Source organism: Macaca fascicularis, chromosome X (genome assembly GCF_037993035.2).
Source record: "Macaca fascicularis isolate 582-1 chromosome X, T2T-MFA8v1.1".
Lineage (NCBI taxonomy): Eukaryota > Metazoa > Chordata > Mammalia > Primates > Cercopithecidae > Macaca > Macaca fascicularis.
The window spans coordinates 157,591,838-157,610,245 of NC_088395.1; the positions used below are offsets into that span (position 1 = coordinate 157,591,838).

The 18,408-nt window shown below is 43.9% G+C and overlaps 1 long non-coding RNA gene across 1 annotated transcript in view; it reads right to left on the minus strand.

The window, feature by feature from the left end:
- LOC135969329 (uncharacterized) overlaps positions 1-18,408 on the minus strand; it is a 70,759-nt gene that overhangs the window by 48,097 nt on the left and 4,254 nt on the right. Inside the window, exon 2 of the long non-coding RNA XR_010584511.1 lies at positions 3,402-3,582. This is a non-coding gene — a long non-coding RNA (uncharacterized lncRNA). The remainder of the gene's footprint in view (positions 1-3,401; positions 3,583-18,408) is intronic.

The following is an 18,408-nucleotide window of genomic DNA, read 5'->3' on the forward strand; positions in this document are numbered from 1 at the left end:
CTCTAACAAGGCTGCACTCGAGGTGTCAGCTAAGGCTGCAGTTTCATCTGAAGATTCAGCTTTGGGAGGATACACTTCCAAGACAACTTACATGGTACATGGCAAAATTCAGTTCCTTAAAGGTTTTTAGTCCTCGGTTCCTCATCACCTCTTGATCAGAGGCACTTCTTGTGTTTCTTTTTGCCATGTATGCCTCTCCATAAATTATCTTACAACATAACAGCAAGCAAGCTAGAGAACAAGAGACAGTAACAATAAAAGAGACAGAGAGACACATACAGAGAGAGACAGCAAAATGAAATTCAGTCCTTTGTAATCTTATCATAAAATTGTAATTCCATCACTTTTGCCATATTCTGTTAGATAGAAGGAAGTTACTAAGTCCAGCCCACACTTAAGGGGGAGGGGATAACCCAAGGTCATGAATTCTAGGAGGCGGAAATCGCTGAGAGCCATGTCAGAAGTTGTCTACCATATCCTCTATCTGCACCAGGCTCTACTTAGCCTACAATATCTGAAGCATGGTTCAGACCAAGGCCCAACCCAGGCCCAGAATGTGAAGAGCTGAGGACCTGGGACAAGGTGAGCAGGAGAAAGTCAAAAAAGAATATCATATGTTTCAGAAATCTACAATGTCCAGGAAGATCAGCAAAGTCAGAAAAAAAGAGGCAGGTACCACTGGAGCAGAGGATTGAATTAATCACACTCTTTTGTTATGGGCACATTCTTATCATAAGTCCATGCAAACCCTGCTTATGTTTTTGTTTACTATTGCATGCATTCATTCATTCCTTTTTTAATAACAATTTTATTGTATTATAATTCATATACTATAAAATTCACCCATTTGAAGTATACAATTCAATGGTTTTAGTATACTCACAGAGTTTTGCAAATTTTACTATGGTCTAACTTTAGAACATTTTTATCATCCAAAAAAGAAATAACAAATCTATTGTTAGTGAAGTTCCATGTCCCCAACTTCCAGCACCTGGCAACCATAAATCCACTTTCTGTCCTTATGGGTTTGCCTATTCTAGATATCTCATCTACGTAGAATCATATAACATGTGTCCATTTGTGTCTGGCTTATTTCGCTGAGCATAATGAACCTTTTCAAGGTTCATTCATGTTATAGCCTATATCAGTACTTCATTTCCCTTTCTTTTCTTTTCTTTCCTTTTCTTTCTTTTTCTTTCTTTCTTTCCTTCTTTCTTTCAGACAGAGTCTTTCTCTGTCACCCAGGCTGGAGTGCAGTGGTACAATCTCGGCTCACTGCAACCTCCGCCCACCAGGTTCAAGCGATTCTCCTGGCTCAGCCTCCTGAGTAGCTGGGATTACAGGTGCCCGCCACCATGCCCGGCTAATTTTTGTATTTTTAGTAGAGACTGGGTTTCACCATCTTGGCCAGGCTGGTCTTGAACTCCTGACCTTGTGATCCACCCGCCTCATCCTCCCAAAGTGTTGGGATTACAGGCATGAGCCACCGCACCTGCCACTTTATTTCTTTTTATTGCCAAATTGCATTTTGTTGTATGAGTGTATTTTATTTATCAATTCATCAGTTGATGAACATTTGGCTTGTTTTCATTTTTTGGCTATTATGAATAATGCTGCTATGAACATGTGTCTATTAGTTAATATTATATATATACACATACTCCTATATATACATACACCCGTACATACATATATGCACACATACATACAAAAGCAAAATTGCTGAACCATGGAGACTGTGTATACTTAATTTAACTGAGCAGTATTTGCTTAATTTCTTTCCAATTGGCTGGCCCTGTCTATGTTCCCACAACAAAGCATGTGAATTCCTATAATACCTCAGCTCTGTTAATACTTGGTAATCTCCAGCTTTCTACTTTTTCCTGTCTAGCAGGTATAAGGTGATATTACATAGTTGCTTTAATTTACATTTCTGTGATTATAATGAATTGGAGCATCTCCTCATATGTGTGTTTGCTTTTGGGGTTAACTCCTTTATAAATTACGTGCTTGTATTTTCCATTTTCACACTGCTATCAAAATCCTACCCAAGACTGGATAATTTATAAACAAAAGAGGTTTAATTTATAAACAAAAGAGGTTTTATAAACAAAAGAGGCCTACCTCGTGGCTTGGTAGGCCTCAGGAAACTTACAATCATGGCGGAAGGTGAAGGGGAAGCAAGGCACCTTCTTCACAAGGTGGCAGGAAGGAGAAGTGCCTAGTGAAGGGAGAAGATCCCCTTATAAAACCATCAGATATTGTGAGAACTCACTCACTATCACGAGAACAGCGTGGGGGAAAATGCCCCCACAATCCAGTCACCTCCCTCCACACGTGGGGATTACAGGTTGAGATGAGATTTGAGTGAGGACACAGAGCCAAATCATATCACTGCTCCTTTATACTTTAACAATTTTTCTATTACGCTTTCTGTCTTTTTTTGTGTTGCTTTTTAGAAGTCTTATCTAGCTTAAAGTTAGTTCCTCTTGGTTTTAAATATTGCAAATATTTTCTCCCATCCTGCCATCCATCTTGAATTTTGTTCATAGTGTCCTTCATTGAACATAAATCCTTAATTGTAATGCAATCAAATCAATTAGCATAGACTTCACATTTTTGGTTTTAGAGTCTTAAGAAATCCTTTCCCATTCCAAGACAAAAACAGTATTTCACAATTTCTTTTTTGTTGTTACCATTTTTTCCTTTCATAATTATTCTTTGTTTGTTTGTTTGTTTTGAGATGGAGTCTTGCCCTGTCTCCCTGGCTGGAGTGCAGTGGCACTATCTCGGCTTACTGCAACCTCCACCTCTCGGGTTCAAGTGATCTTCTTGTCTCAGTCTCCCAAGTGTCTGGGACTACAGGTGCATGCCACCATGCCCGACTAATTTTTGTATTTTTAGTAGAGATGGGGTTTCACTATGTTGGCCAGTCTGGTCTCGAACTCCTCACCTCAGGTGAGGAGGTCACCCACATCAGCCTCCCAAAGTGCTGGGATTACAGGCATAAGTCACCATGCCCGGCCCATGATTATCCTTGAAATCATCTGGAATCCATCTTCATATAGGTTGTTAGACAGGAACCTAGTTTGATTGTTCTCACATAATAAGACAATTTTCCCAGCACTGTCTACTAACTGATCCATGCTTTTCTGTAACCTGTGATACCACATTTATTGTATCCTATATTCCCATGCATAGCTGGATCTTGCTGGGTCTCTGAGCTCTTCATTCTGTACTGTGGTCTACTTAAATTTGACAATATCTCTAGCATGACTTTAGCTTCATTCTGTATGCATTCACTTTGGTCATTTTATTCATTGCCAGGAATAGAATAACTTACTTGAAAAAGGAAAAGCAAAGAAGCCAATCTTGCAAGATGAACCTGAGAGGAGGCTCACCTGCTGGATTCAGTGGTACTTAGGTACAGAGCTTTCACTTCAGTATGCCAAGAGTGCTGAGGGTCCCTTGCAGAGTTAAAAGCTCAGTCCACTTTCCAAGAACCTTCTCACTTTTCTTCATTCTATAAGGGCTTCCGGCAATTTCCTTCCTTATGGGGCAGCCAGGAACTCACACCCTACACTGTTATAAATCAAGAGGTTTGATGTACTTCTAACAAGTCCAGTAGGAACCAGACTTTCTCAAATAGCTTAATGGCTATTGTTAATTTACTCTAGTATCCTATTAGCTGTCCAAAGAGATTTCTATTATCCAACAACAGTAGTGAGAATGAGGCAGACATTATTAGAAAAGCATGAAATTAGGACATATAAGTGCCATTAGGCTGTATTCAAATAGAATATTAGTATCTATTCATATTATAATTATTTTTTGTATCTTCAAGTTAGTTAGCCACTGACCAGCCATTAGGAGTGGTTATCAATTGGGTTTCATGGCAATCTTGTGTTACGTTTAAAATAATCATAATGGATATGTATTTTGCGTTATTTTATCTCCAGCCATGAAGCCCACTCTTGGTTTGAGCTAACTGGTGTATGATTGTCTGCACCTGCAGACAATGAGATGTTTGTGAGCAGGGAAGCAATGTGTTGCTTTTGCATGGTTTCTCATAATCATCAATTTCCTGTTTTTCCTTTTCCTTTCATCTCTGACATACACTCCAGCTCCTACTTCCAGATTCTTTTATTTTCTTGTATCAAAATTTTGAGATAAAATTTACCCTTTTAAAGCATACAATTCAGTGTTTTTTCAATGTATTCACAAGGTTGTGCAAATATCACCATTATGTAATTCCAGAACATATTCATCACCACCAAGAGAAACCCCATGCATTAGCAGTCACTTCCCAGTCTCCCTCCTTCCAGCTCCTGGCAACCACTAATCTACTTTCTGTCACTCTGGATTTGCCCATTCTGGACATTTCGTATAAACAGAACCTATTTTTTTTGTTATGGTAAACACATATCACATGAAATTTACCATATTAATCATGTTTAAGTGTACACTTCAGTAGTGTTAAGTACATTCACATTGTTTTGCAACCAATCTCCAGAAGTCTTTATATCTCGCAAAACTGAAATTCTGTCCCATTAAACACTAACTCCCCATTCCTCCCTTGCCCAGCCCCTGGCCACTACCATTCTACCTTCAGTCTATTTGAATGTGACTAATCTAGGAACCTCAGACAAGCTAATCATATAGTTTTTGTGTTTTTGTGACTGGTTTATTTCACTTAGCATATGTTTTCAAGGTTTATTCATATTGTAGCATCAATCAGTACTTCATTTTTGTGACTGAATAGTATTCTATTGTATGGATATACCATATTTTGTTTATCCATTCTTCAGTTGATGGACATTTGGGTTGTTTCCACTTATCGGCTATTATGAATAATTTGAATTAGGAGCATTCATATGCAAGTATTTCTTTGGATGTAAATTTTTAAATTTTCTTTGTCATATACCTAGGAATGGAATTGCAGGGTCCTATTGTATCTCTGTGTTTAACCTTTTGAAGGACCACAAGACTATTTTCCACAGCAGCTGCATCATTTTACATATCCACATAGCAGTGTGTGAGAGGTCCAATATCTCCACATCCTCATCAACACTTGTTATTATTTGTCCTTTTGATAGCCATTCTTGTGGGTTGCAGCAGGGGTTCCTTGCCTCCCTAACCCTGCAATTTCTGATCTGACTTAGGGCAGAGGGAGCCAGGTGAGAGGGGATTATAGTTGTTCCAAAGGTATACTGACAGGAAGACTAGTAACTGGATCAATTTTATTTTTTAACAAAAACTCTTAGTTTTCTATTTGAAAAAGATCATTCTGAACGCTCAGTTTTTGCTTGATTATAATAATTAGGTGACCAGACTGCTTAAATAAACAATGTTGTGATAAGCCAGAAGAGAATGATCACTGGAGCAGGTCTGCCCTGGGTTAGCCCTGCCTCTTTGGACGAGTGATTGAACTTCTGAGTGTTCTTCTCTTCTGTAAAATGAGGTAAAATCATGATAAAATGAAACATTGTATGTAAAAGAACCTGTACACATCTTCAGAATATGTCCATGATAAATCTCTAGTTTGTCATCCTTTGATTTTTCATGACCTGGCTTTTTATGAAAATTTCATTTGATTTTAGCCCTTGGGTATTCCTTGTTGAAGTCTTCCGGCTTTCTGTGACAAGTAACACAGAGAAAGTGGAGAATAGTGAGACAGCTTTTCTAAAGAGAAGAAAATTTTGTTGATTTTTTTTTTTTTTTAAAAAGGAGGCATAGTAGAGTCCTACATATTTCAGTATTTTTGAAGCTTCATTTTATTGAGACAAAACTGTTATAGTTGTCATGGTAAGTGGTTTTTTTTTTTTTTAAATAGCAACTGAAGACACAAATAATTACACAAATGCTGGAAAACAAAACACAACAAAACAAAATAAAAATGACCAGAGGGCAAAAACATGGCTTGCTCACAATCTTTAAGTGAAGACATTTTCTCCTATAAAAACATTTTAAAGTTCTGTGCCTATAGCCTGTGCTTTTGATTTAAGCTACCCTAAGATTGCTTAGGCAATAGTAACTGCTTCAGAATGGAAAGAGTTAGTGCCCCAAGGCTCTTTACTTGGGCTGGCTAGGGCAGTTCTAGGGTCTTATGTAAACCAATTTAAAAAGATGGACACAGTTCATCAAACTGGATACCAGTTTTAAAAGATGGACAAGATGGCATAAATTGCATGGAGCCAGACGGCTCTCTGGTTGACTTGAACCAGGATGTTTCCTATTGCAGAGGCCCAGAAACACAATTTAGAGATGGCCCAACTTGCCTGAGATCCCACATAAAAAGAGAATTGGCAACCAATGCTGGAACTAAGAAGTAGCAAGTGGAGTGCCCAGGGCACAACATTTAAGGAGGCATTTACTCTCAGGGTCATGCAACATTACATGGGCTACTTGGAAATGTAAAATGTGTGATACTAAGGCAGCTCAAAGGAGAAATTTATCTGGGCTACTGTAGCACTAAATCACAATATTAAATTGATCCTTACCCTGCTCCCTTTCCTATTCGTCCACCAAACCAGGCTCTGACGCTGTGGTAGGGGCTTGGGAAGACAGGGAATCCCCCATATGGTCCCTGCCCTCTGTGAGCTACCAGATAGTGGTACACATAATTCTGAACCCAGATCAAAGAGATGTAGAAGTGCTTCCCAGTTGAGAAGTCTTGGGCAGGTGAGAAATGTGGCATGGTTAGCACAGAAGCTGTACTTTAGGAGGCAGGAGACATGAAATGGGAAAGAAGCCCTGGATTAGTTCAGGAAGGCTAAGAGGAACTAACACCTATAGTGTCCACTATTTGCCAAGCAAAGCAAAGGCCCCTTGGGTTTTGATGACCAGATTGGGTAGAGAAAGCCAGAACAGTTAAAGGACCATTGCCACAGTCTAGCCCAGAGATATACACTAGGAGTCCAGGCCAGGGACTGGATCTCCCACCTGAAACTCACTGGGATGTAGTGTCCATATGGAAGGATTATTGTGCCCTGTACATTCCTCATTTTCTTACTAAAGAACTGCATAGAGTTTGGAAGATATATTTGGCCAAAATAATTTCTTTTTAGAAAAATTAATGTTCATGTCTATTTTTTGGCACCTTTATAAAAATAGTAAACTTGGTCATGGGAAATTAGGATCAAGACTCATTCTGCCTCTCCTGTGATGTGCGGCAAGACCCATCTGGAACTTCCTAGAAACTCTGACTGCCTGGTTGTGGCAGTCATGAGCATGCATGTACTAAGTACCCATGAGAGAGACGTCTTTGATGTGTAATAAGAGGACAAGATGGCATAAATGGCATGGAGCCAGCAGGCTCTCTGGTCAACTTGAACCAGGATGTTTCCTATTGCAGAGGTTCCAGGAACACTCCCTTCTGTCCTTTCTCACTGGAGACACCACACTAATCTGTAGCCTGGAGCTGCCTGCTGCTGGCCAGGCTTTCCTGACAGTCTTTTATTCATTCCCATTCATTCATTCATTTTGCATCTACTTGTTGATTTTAATAAACTCGCATGGAGCCCCTCACTTATGCAAACCTTTGCCTGGTATGTCCACCTCTTCCTGAAGGTGTAATAATCTCCAACTTACTAGCTATACTGTATGACCACCTAAGTAGGGTTTAGTTTTGCCCATTTTTGAAATTTATGTAAATGAATCATGGAATGTGTACACATGAGTGTGTACTAAAATGGGTTTAGTTTTGCCCATTTTTGAAATTTATGTAAATAGAATCATGCAGTGTGTACTTTTTGGGGCCTGGTGAATTTCTCTCAGAACTGTGTCCACAAGATTCATCTAGGTTGATGTGTGTAGCAGTAGTTTGTTCATTTTTGATGCTGTATGGAATTCTGTTGTATGAACATAGCACAATTTCTTTCTCTTTTCTGTTGTTGATGGACATTTGGGTTGTTTCAAGTTTGAGGGTATGATGAACAATGCTGCCATGAACATTCCTTGTGCTTGTCTCTTGGGGCACAGGTGCACACAACTCTGTAGGGTAAATACGTGGTAGTGGAATTGCTGGGTCACAAAAGTATGGATATCTTCAACTTTATTAGATGAAGTCAAACTATTTTCCAAAGTGCTGCAACAGTTTTTACTCCCACCAGTGTATGAGTGTTTCAGTTGTTCTGTATTCTCACTGATACCTGGTATTATCAGTCTTTTAATTTGAACTCATTCTAGTTAGTATGTAGTGGTATCTCAGTGTGGTTTTAATACACAATTTTAGTATGTTTATGTTATACGGAGGGGAAGGGAGTGAGGATGACAGTGATGTTGTAGAAAAAAAGGTTCTTGTCACATGACCAGGAAGGACTAGGTGCATAGACACATTGAAGGGTAATTAGAGAGGAATTTATTGGGTGAAAAGGAAAAAAGGAAAAAAAAAAAAAACCTCTCAGCAAAATGAGATGGAGTCCTGCTAACAGCCCCACAGACCCTCCACCTCACAGATTGATTTCCAGGTCACCACATGAGCTGAAGAGAGCAGGCTCCTCCCCTGCATAAGGTGTGAATTCCCTGTGGCTCCATCCAATTCCCCCAGTGCACACGTTGGGCTCTAGTCCACTGTGGGCATGCCCAAGCCCTGGGCAGGTTTCCTCATAGCACAAAAGCATCTGATATAAACACTTGTTAGGGGTGGGTTGGAGATTCTCCAGGGACCCCCTTTTTATCTGCCTAGGCATTGGCTGTCTCATTTCCCCTTATAAAGAAGTACATCTAATTGCTGTCAGAATAAGGATAAGGACAAAGAGTGATCTTAACTGCTTCCTGCTGACAGCAGGTGCTGTTTTGGGAAAATGACAGTCAGAGCTCCCTCAGAGGCCTATCAAAGGGTCCCTGGAAAAAGGGATCATTGTTTGAGGCTCTGGTTGCATGCCAGTTTGGAGTTTGCTGGCCTGAAGGCAAGAAAAGACAAATTGGTTATTAGAAAACATGTATTAAAACAAAACAAGGGTCAGGGGTAAGGACAGTTCAAAAATTCCAAGGCCTTTTACCAGTTTACACAGGGAGAGGGAGGCCAAAAGACTGGCAGGCAAAAACAAAACAAAACAAAACAAAAAACTGTTTAAAGTGTAGGAAATTAACTCTTCCCAGTTTGGATGATGCATCCGAAGGAAGTGTCCCATAGTATGGAGATACAATTACCTATCAGTGAAGAGAAAACAGAGGAGGAAAGAAAAGAAGGTATTTTTTTCAGAGGACTCCCAGGGTTCAGGGTGCATTCGAAAAGGGTACAGGCTGAAGATGAATGGTTACTCATCTAGAAAGAGGAGAACAGGTGTTATGCCCAGACCGTTTATTCCCTGAAGAAGACCACCAGAGTCCAGAGTCAAAGCTAAGCAGCAAGGATCTTTATTACAGGTTCGAACCTGGAACTCTCCCTCGCTCGTGAAACGAGACGGGCAGGAGAGCTCCCCCACTGAGCTCCGAGCAGTGTTATATAGTCTAAGAAAAGTGGGCATAGAGTTATTATACAAATCAGATATATGATTGGCTAGTGTTTGAACAAGGCGATTTGGCTAACTATGATTGGTTCCTGCCATTTCTGATATTTTGGTTCAAACTTTGAGGCGGGAGAGCAGGTTTATGGCAGCAAGAGTTTATCTTACTTAAACACGTCTTGTGACCTTGCCTCAGAACTTACAAAATCTCTGGTATGTGCAAAACAAAATCTCTGGTACGTGCAGAAAACCAGGTACTCACAGAACTTACGAAATCTCTGGTATGTGCAAAGATTAGAGAGCAGAACAAGGGTGTAGCGGGTGGGGGGCGGGCACATATCTATCTTTGTGTCCTTTCATTTCCCCCTTCTCATAAGTAACTGGATGTCCAATCTTGGATTTCCAGAGTCTTATAATATAGCCTCACTTTCTGGGTGCAGGAGAGGCTGGTGATGGCTACGGAGGACCATTAGTTGGATGGTATCAAACCTTTCTCTGACAAATTGTAAAATTTTATTTACCACACAGGGGCCTATAGTGAATAGAAGTAGTAAAGACATTAGGGGGCCTAAAAGGGGTGCCAGAAGGGAAAACATTGAAGAGCTCCACCAATTGTTAGCAGCTGTAGTGAATTGTTGCTTTTTCATTTCTAAGCTTAGTTCGTGTAGGCATTGGACTCTTTCCTCAACTAACCCTGACTTATTTAGATAGAAACAGCATTCTTCTTTGAGGAACATACAGGTACCTCCTTTCTCAGCTGTGAGTAAGTCTAAGGCTCTGCGGTTTTGAAGGGTGACCTGTGCTAGGGAGGTGAGCTGCCGCTGAAGGGAGGCTAGGGAATAGGCGGAGTCTTCCATAGCAACAGAGAACTGTTGTAACAGCTTGTCGTTTTCTATCATGGAGTGTTGTAGGGCCCCTCCTGCTAACCCCGCTGCGACGACAGAGGTGGTTAAGGATATTCCGGCAATTAGTGGTAGAAAAACTGCTCGTCTATGTCGCGCAGTTTCAGTTGGGGCAGTCCCTGCCCAGCCTATGAACTCTGCCGGGGTCAGCAGGGTCAGTCGGGGAACTAGTGTAACAGGGATGCACAACTGTCCGTCAGAGATGCTTTTGGACAGAGTTTTTAACAGAGTCATATTACACCAGAAGAACACACCAGGGGGAGCACGTATGGGGCTATTAGGGTATGTAGCCGTCTGGTTGCAGAGGCTGCTACTAAATGCTGAATAACAGTAGGGGTATTTCTCTTGGTATGGGTCACGGTACAGGGCTACATCAGGTATTGCAACTGTTGATGAATTAGAATCTGGCATATAGTTTGTGGGTGGGGAGGAAAGGGGAACAGCGGTTAATGGTGGTCTTCCTAAGGTTGCACACATAAAGCAAGAGGACAGGTTGCCTAAACCGGTGAGGTTGGCGAATGCTAGCCCTTCTTGTAATAGGGTTAGCCAGGAGAAGGGCTGCAAGTCTTGTGATAGCTTGGTTTCCTGTCTGTGGATTTGTGTATGGATTAAGGGTCGAATCTGGACTAGACTCTGCCACAAGTACAGGTGGCTACTAGGCCAGCTACTACTGGCATCGTAGTAGACTGCCCCATGTTGGGGCGATGTCCACCGGGAGTGCCCTGGATCTGTTATTATCCAAGTGAATATGTTGGGAGTCCCTGTCGGGTAGCGAGTCCTGAGGAGGTTAGACTTTCTCGGGTATTCGTCCCATACCCTGGCTGAGTGCAATTTACAATAGTGGTATGGGCAACCTGCATTCTGGTGCCACCAATAATTCTTACAATTATATTCAGTCTGATCATATTCAAAACAAATCATGGGTATCCCCGGTTGGGCAATTTGGAAATTAGTGAAATTGAGGTAAATTGGAGTATTGCACCCGGAGGGGGGGCACTCTGCACTAGCTAGCAGTTTACCCGCTTGGGGGGTTTCCCCGGGGTGAGTTTTGTTCTCATAGAGCCAGAACCTCCAGACATAGGGATTAGATGGCGTAGCAGTTAGGAGAGTCAGATGTATAAGGCATAAAAGCATAGGCAAGCTAGACATGGTTACGGCTATGTGGGTGACGGCGCAGGGTTAGCTTTAAGGGATTGTTCTTAGCTTTGTCTACAGTCCATGTAACCGGTGCTCCAGACGGCTCGAGAAGGTCGGATGTTGGGTCCACTGGTTTGACGTGTGTGTAGTGGATCCACGAAGCGATGCCTTCTACTTTGAGAGCGGTGGGAGTAGTCAGGAGTACTTGCAGTGGTCCTTTCCACCTGGGTTGAAGAGTTTCTTGCCGGTGGCGCTTGACTAGGACCCAGTCTCCCGGCTGGAACGGATGAGGCGTCGGCAGAGGTCCTGCCTCGTACAGTTCTCGTAGTCTGGGCCAAATTTCCTGGTGAATTTTCTGTAAGGCTTGTAAGGAGAACAGGAGCTCAGAGACATTTTCAGTTTCAGGTTTGAGTAAGTCATCTTTTAGACTGGGGACCAGGGGTGGGGGTCTGCCATACATGATTTCATATGGTGTGAGGCCCAGTCTGTAAGGGGTATTTCGGGCCCGGAACAGAGCGTAGGGGAGAAGTACTACCCAATTAGCGCCAGTCTCCATGGTCAATTTAGTTAAGGTCTCCTTCAGAGTCCGATTCATCCTTTCTACCTGTCCTGAGCTTTGGGGCCTATAAGCACAATGTAATTTCCAATTTGCCCCAAGAATGGAAGCCAAATCCTGACTTACCTTAGCAACGAAGGCTGGTTCATTGTCTGACCCTATTTGGACGGGAAAGCCATACCTGGGGAGGATTTCTTCCAAAATTTTCTTTGCTACAATCTGAGCAGTTTCTCTCTCAGTTGGGAATGCTTCTGTCCATCCTGAAAAAGTATCTCAGTCTCTGACGTTACAGCCGCTCCTGCATACCGCTGGCCTTGGTGGCCGTAGCTGCTGCCATCAGTGAACCAGGTGAGTTCTGTGTCGGGGAGCAGACGATCTTGCAGGTCCTCCCGCACCCCATGCACCTGAGCCAGTATCTCAGTGCACTCATGGAACGGGGCGTCCAAGTCTGGATTTGGCAGCAGTGAAGCAGGGTTTAAAGAGGTTGGGGGCAGAAAAGTTATTCTGAGGGGGTTTAACAGCAGTCCTTGATAGTGGGTGAGCCGGGCGTTACTCATTCATCGGTCCGGCGGCTGCAGGAGGACGCCTTCAATGGCATGCGGGGTTATAACGCGCAACTCTTGCCCCATGATAAGTTTATCAGCGTCTCGGACCATTAGGGCAGTCGCCGCAATTATCCGCAGGCAGGGTGGCCAGCCAGCAGCCACTGAATCTAATTTTTTTGACAAATAGGCAACTGGCCTCTGCCAGGGGCCTAGGTACTGTGTTAACATGGCTTTTGCAACACCCTTACTTTCATCTACGTATAAGTGGAAGGGCTTGGAGACATCAGGGAGCCCCAGTGCGGGGGCTGATAACAAGGCAGTTTTGATTTGTTGAAAGGCCATCTCAGCCTCTTCCGTCCAATTGAAGGGCTGCCGTTCCTTTGTTGCCTGGTATAGGGGCTTGGCTAACTCAGCAAATCCGGGTATCCATAACCTACAGAACCCTGCCGACCCCAGGAATTATCTCACTTGCCGTGTCGACTGGGGTCTAGGGATGCATAGGACTGTTTCCTTTCGGGCTTTGGTTAGCCAGTGTTGCCCCCCTTTTAATAGGTACCCCAGATAAGTTACCTCCGACTTGCAGATCTGAGCCTTTGTTGCTGAGGCTCGGTAGCCTAGCTCCCCTAGAGTCTTCAAGAGGTCCTCAGTCCCTTGAACACAAGTTTCCGGGGATCTGGCTGCTATTAAGAGATCATCAACATATTGCAAAAGAGTTATTTCAGGGTGTTGCCGCCGGTACTCACCCAGATCTTCATGAAGGGCTTCATCAAACAGGGTTGGCGAGTTCTTGAACCCTTGTGGCAGCCTGGTCCATGTTAGCTGACCGTTGATGCCCCTCTCAGGATCCGTCCATTGAAATGCAAAGAGTCCTTGACTTTTGGGAGCCAGAGGAAGGCTGAAGAAAGCATCTTTTAGATCAAGAACGGTATACCACTGTTTTTCGGGATGTAAAGCACTCAGAAGGGTGTATGGATTGGGCACAGTGGGATGTATGTCCATGACCTTTTTATTAACTTCTCTTAAATCCTGTACTGGCCTGTAGTCCGTACTGTTGGGTTTACGAACAGGTAACAGTGGAGTATTCCAGGATGAGTGGCAAGCCCGTAGGACTCCCTGGTCTAGGAGTCGGCGGATATGGGGTGTAATTCCTTCTTTTGCCTCCAGGGGCATAGGATATTGCCGAACCCGAACCGGGTCCGTCCCTGGCTTAACTTCCACAAATATGGCAGGTCGATGTTTAGCTAGCCTTAAGCCCCCAGTTTCTGCCCACACTTCAGGGAAACGCTGGAGCCAAGAGTCAATTTCCTGATCGGGGGGCTTTTGCTCTTGATGGAGTCTGTACTCATCTTCTAAGGTGACAGTCAGGATAGATATTGGCCTGTTTTGGGAATCAGTTATCTTGGGCCCTTCTGGCTCAAAGTGGATTTGGGCCCCCATTTTTGTCAGCAAGTCCCTCCCTAGTAGAGGGCAGGGGCTCTCTGGGATGACTAGGAAGGAATGGGAGACTTTTCCCGTTCCTAAGTCTACAGTCCTCTGGGTTGTCCAGGGGTATTTTTTGATGCCTGTGGCCCCGTGCACCCAGGATGTTTTCTTAGACATTTTTCCAATTGGTTTGGTTAGGACTGAGCGTTCCGCCCCAGTATTGACCAAGAAGCGAACTGGGGACCCCTCCACTTGCAAAGTTACCCTGGGTTCGGGGAGGGGGTCCGAACCCCGTCTTCCTTAGTCAGAGTCCTGGGTAACGAGTACGGAGGTAGGGTTAGCTGGTCTCCGTTTCTTTGGGCAGTCTTTAATCCAGTGACCATGTTCCTTGCAATAAGCACACTGATCCTTTTCTAATCCTTGCCTAGAGCCTTGCTTTGTCTGCTTTCTGCTTTGGCCATTCCCTGCCTGGGGGAAAGCTGCTACTAAAACTTTGGTCATTTCTTTGGTTGCCTTGAACTGTTTTTCTTCTGGAGTATCCCTATTATTATAAACTCGCTGGGCCATCTGAAGGAGGTCCTGAATCTGCTTTCCCTCTAAACCTTCTAATTTCTGGAGTTTTCTTCTAATATCTGATGCTGCCTGGTTTACAAAGGACATTACTACCGCAGCCTGATTTTCTGGTGCTTCCGGGTCCATCGGGGTATACTGTCTGAAAGCTTCCATTAATCTCTCTAAATACACAGTGGGGCTTTCTGTCTTACCTTGTAACACAGAATATACTTTAGCCAAATTGGTGGGCTTGTGAGCTGCAGCCCGGAGACCTGCCATTAGAGTCTGGCGATAAATGAGCAGTCGTCCCCTACCTTCTGCTGTGTTGTAGTCCCATCTGGGCCGGGTCAAAGGAAAAGCCGCGTTAATGAGGTCAGGATTTGCAGTTGGCTGGCCGTCATCTCCTGGAACCAGCTTTCTGGCCTCAACTTGGATTCTTTCCCGCTCCTCCGTTGTGAACAGGATTCGGAGGAGCTGTTGACAGTCATCCCAGGTTGGCTGGTGAGTAAACATGACACTGTCTAACAATGAGGTTAGATCTTTGGGATTATCGGAGAACCGAGCATTTTGGGACTTCCAATTGTATAAATCACTGGTGAAAAAAGGCCAATACATGAGACGGGAGAGCCCGGTATCATCGAGCGATCCTATTTCTCTGAGAGGCAGGGCTACGGTGGAGTCAGGGAGTCGGGAAGCTTGGTCCCACAGTGTGCGGCCTCGCGTTTGGCCGGCCGGCCCCCCCGGGTTACTTTCGCTCTCGGCTGCTTCCGCTTCTCGGTTTCCTTCTTCGGAAGCACCACCCTGGGGGACTGGGTCCTGCGGGATAAGGTGCGGATATGGTGGGGGAAGTGTGGGTTCTAACGTTAGGGGGTCCTGGCTGTCTGGCAGCACAGGGGCCGAGGGAGCAGAGGGAGTCCTTTGTCTTGTAGGTCGCATTACTAGGACCTTGCAAGGCTCAAGGATGAATGGAGTTATCCAGGGCGGTGGGTCTTCCACGAGATTTTGCCACACTAGAATATAAGGAACTTGACCAGGATGTCCTGACTGCCCTGGCAGGAAAATCTTAGTTTTTACCTTAGTAATAATAGAGAGACAGAAAGTTCCTTCGGAGGGCCACCCTACGCCGAAAGAGGGCCACTCCGAACGGCAGAAAGTAACTAGCTTTCCCTTCTTTAGTTCTACGCTTAAGTTACGCCCCCGAGCCTTCACATCCTTAAAATTGGTAACAAGGAGTGAGAGCGGCGTGCTCTGGTTGTTGCCCATCTTTGGACTGCTCCTACAAAGAGAAGGAGGGACGAAAATGAGTGTGAAGCAGAGGGGAGTATCCGACAGGTCCGGTCCTGGAAGGGGAAGAAAAGGTTTTATGTTTCGTTTTGGACTTACACTTAACACTTAACAATAACGGACAGACAGTGAGAAACGATGAGCCTTCGCGAGCGCGTGTCGGACTTCCGACCTGAGTCAGACGGGGCAACCAAGGATGGAGGCCCCCAGATGGGCACTGGGGGACGTCTCCCACCAGTCCCGAGTGGCTGTCTTTTAGCGCGTCCGCCAAGACCATGCCACTTATAAAACAGACCAATACAGATTACAGATTACGGATTTCACGAAATTTCAGGGAGACAGACAGAGACAAAGACAGAGACAGTGACAAAGCCGGCTTACCTACAGATTAAGATCCATTGACTTGGGGGTCTGGTGGGCTTGGGGGAAATCCCGGACGAGCCCCATTTGTTATGCCCAGACCGTTTATTCCCCGAAGAAGACCACCAGAGTCCAGAGTCAAAGCTAAGCAGCCAGGATCTTTATTACAGGTTCGAACCTGGAACTCTCCCTCGCTCGTGAAACGAGACGGGCAGGAGAGATCCCCAACTGAGCTCCGAGCAGTGTTATATAGTCTAAGAAAAGTGGGCATAGAGTTATTATACAAATCAGATATATGATTGGCTAGTGTTTGAACAAGGCGATTTGGCTAACTATGATTGGTTCCCGCCATTTCTGATATTTTGGTTCAAACTTTGAGGCGGGAGAGCAGGTTTATGGCAGCAAGAGTTTATCTTACTTAAACACGTCTTGTGACCTTGCCTCAGAACTTACAAAATCTCTGGTATGTGCAAAACAAAATCTCTGGTACGTGCAGAAAACCAGGTACTCACAGAACTTACGAAATCTCTGGTATGTGCAAAGATTAGAGAGCAGAACAAGGGTGTAGCGGGTGGGGGGCGGGTACATATCTATCTTTGTGTCCTTTCAAGGCATCCCTGGTTCCTTTCTCTAACTAGCAAATACCTGGGGTATATGAGACAGGGAAAGCAAGGCATTCCTCTTTCTTTCCTTCATCTTTGTATCCCTGAGTCCTGGCGACTGGGACAGGGTGTCACCCATGGGTGTCAAAGTGGCTTTCACCCATGTTAACAAAGGGGCCCGGAGGTGGGAGTACCTGTTCTTACCCACGTATGCCCTATCTCCCCTACTGTCAGTAGCCTTTGAATTCTCTAAACCTCATTTATGCCATGGATACTAGCATGGCCTTTATCTGTAAAACAGGAAGCTTGGCTTAATTGGCAGGAATTAGCCATGCTCACCTGCACTGGGCTGTTTAACTCCCATTATCATCTGCCTCTGGATCCCTCAGATCCAGTTTTCTTTCCTAATGCTTTGACCTGAAGCTTGGAATTGAGTCTGAGACAAAACTGTGTCTTGTGGGGGTGGGGGTGGGGGGGTTGCATGGACTCCTTATAAGCCTATTGCTAAGGTGAAGCTGTGGAATTGAGTCTTCCTCCAACAAGGGAGAGAAAAAGATGTTTTGTAACATGCTCAGATAACTGGTGGCTATAGTTTGGCTTTGGGTGCATGTGGCTTGGCTTTGGTTAGCTCCCTTGGTCCTACTTTCCCCCAAAGGAAACCTCCAAGTGATGGGAATCCTATTTATTCCCATCCCCTGGAAGGATTTGCAGGATAATTGCTCAGAACTAGAATGTTGAACCAGATTTCTACATCACCTATCCCTTTTGTTCTTTCTGAGCTGCAGCTGGAGATTGCTGCTTGGTTCACATGAATAAGCAGGGTTAGTCTAAAATGTAGGCAAAAACTTAAAAACAACTAATGATTCTAGAATTTAATGACAAATGTATGATAAGTTTTATAACATAATTTCTCTCTCTCCAGTCCTCATTTTTGTTAAAAAACAGATAGTGATAGGACTAAGTTGTTTGCAAAATAGACTTGAGGTTTATATTTGGCCTAATTATTTGCATAAAGTACAGCAAGAATTATTATTTCTACATAGGCCTTTTAGATCAGCCTTGATGGAACTTTGTTCCACAAGGAATCTCAGATAAGACCTTTTAAAGCCGAGCCCAATAATGGGTTTGTATCCTCAAATACCCGTGAGTTGGCTGATCCTCTCATCTTAAGGTCCCAAGATAAACTCAGAGCTCCTGGGCCTGTCAGAAAGTGACATTCTTTACACCACAGGTCAGGAACCCTGTACAAGGACTGTGTAGACAAGAGTATGAGGCCAGTTTTCCCAAGGGGCTTTTATCAGCTCTGCAAGTCGAGCTTGACTCCTTAAAGGAAAGCATACCCTTCCAGTCAAAGCCTTGGTAAAACAACCAGTTTCTCCAATTGCATCCTGTTGCAAAAGAAAATGGATTCTTATTGCACTGATGCAAACAATTATATTACCATGAGTTAAGAATACTCACAACTAGTTTCCAAATTCTGGAGAAGCCAGGCAGAGAGAGACAAATGTGCTCCAAATTTTGTACACAGGAGTATATCTTACTCAATTATTAAAGGCCTTAAATTGTTCAAAGTAAATTTCCTTGACTCTCAAAAACAAA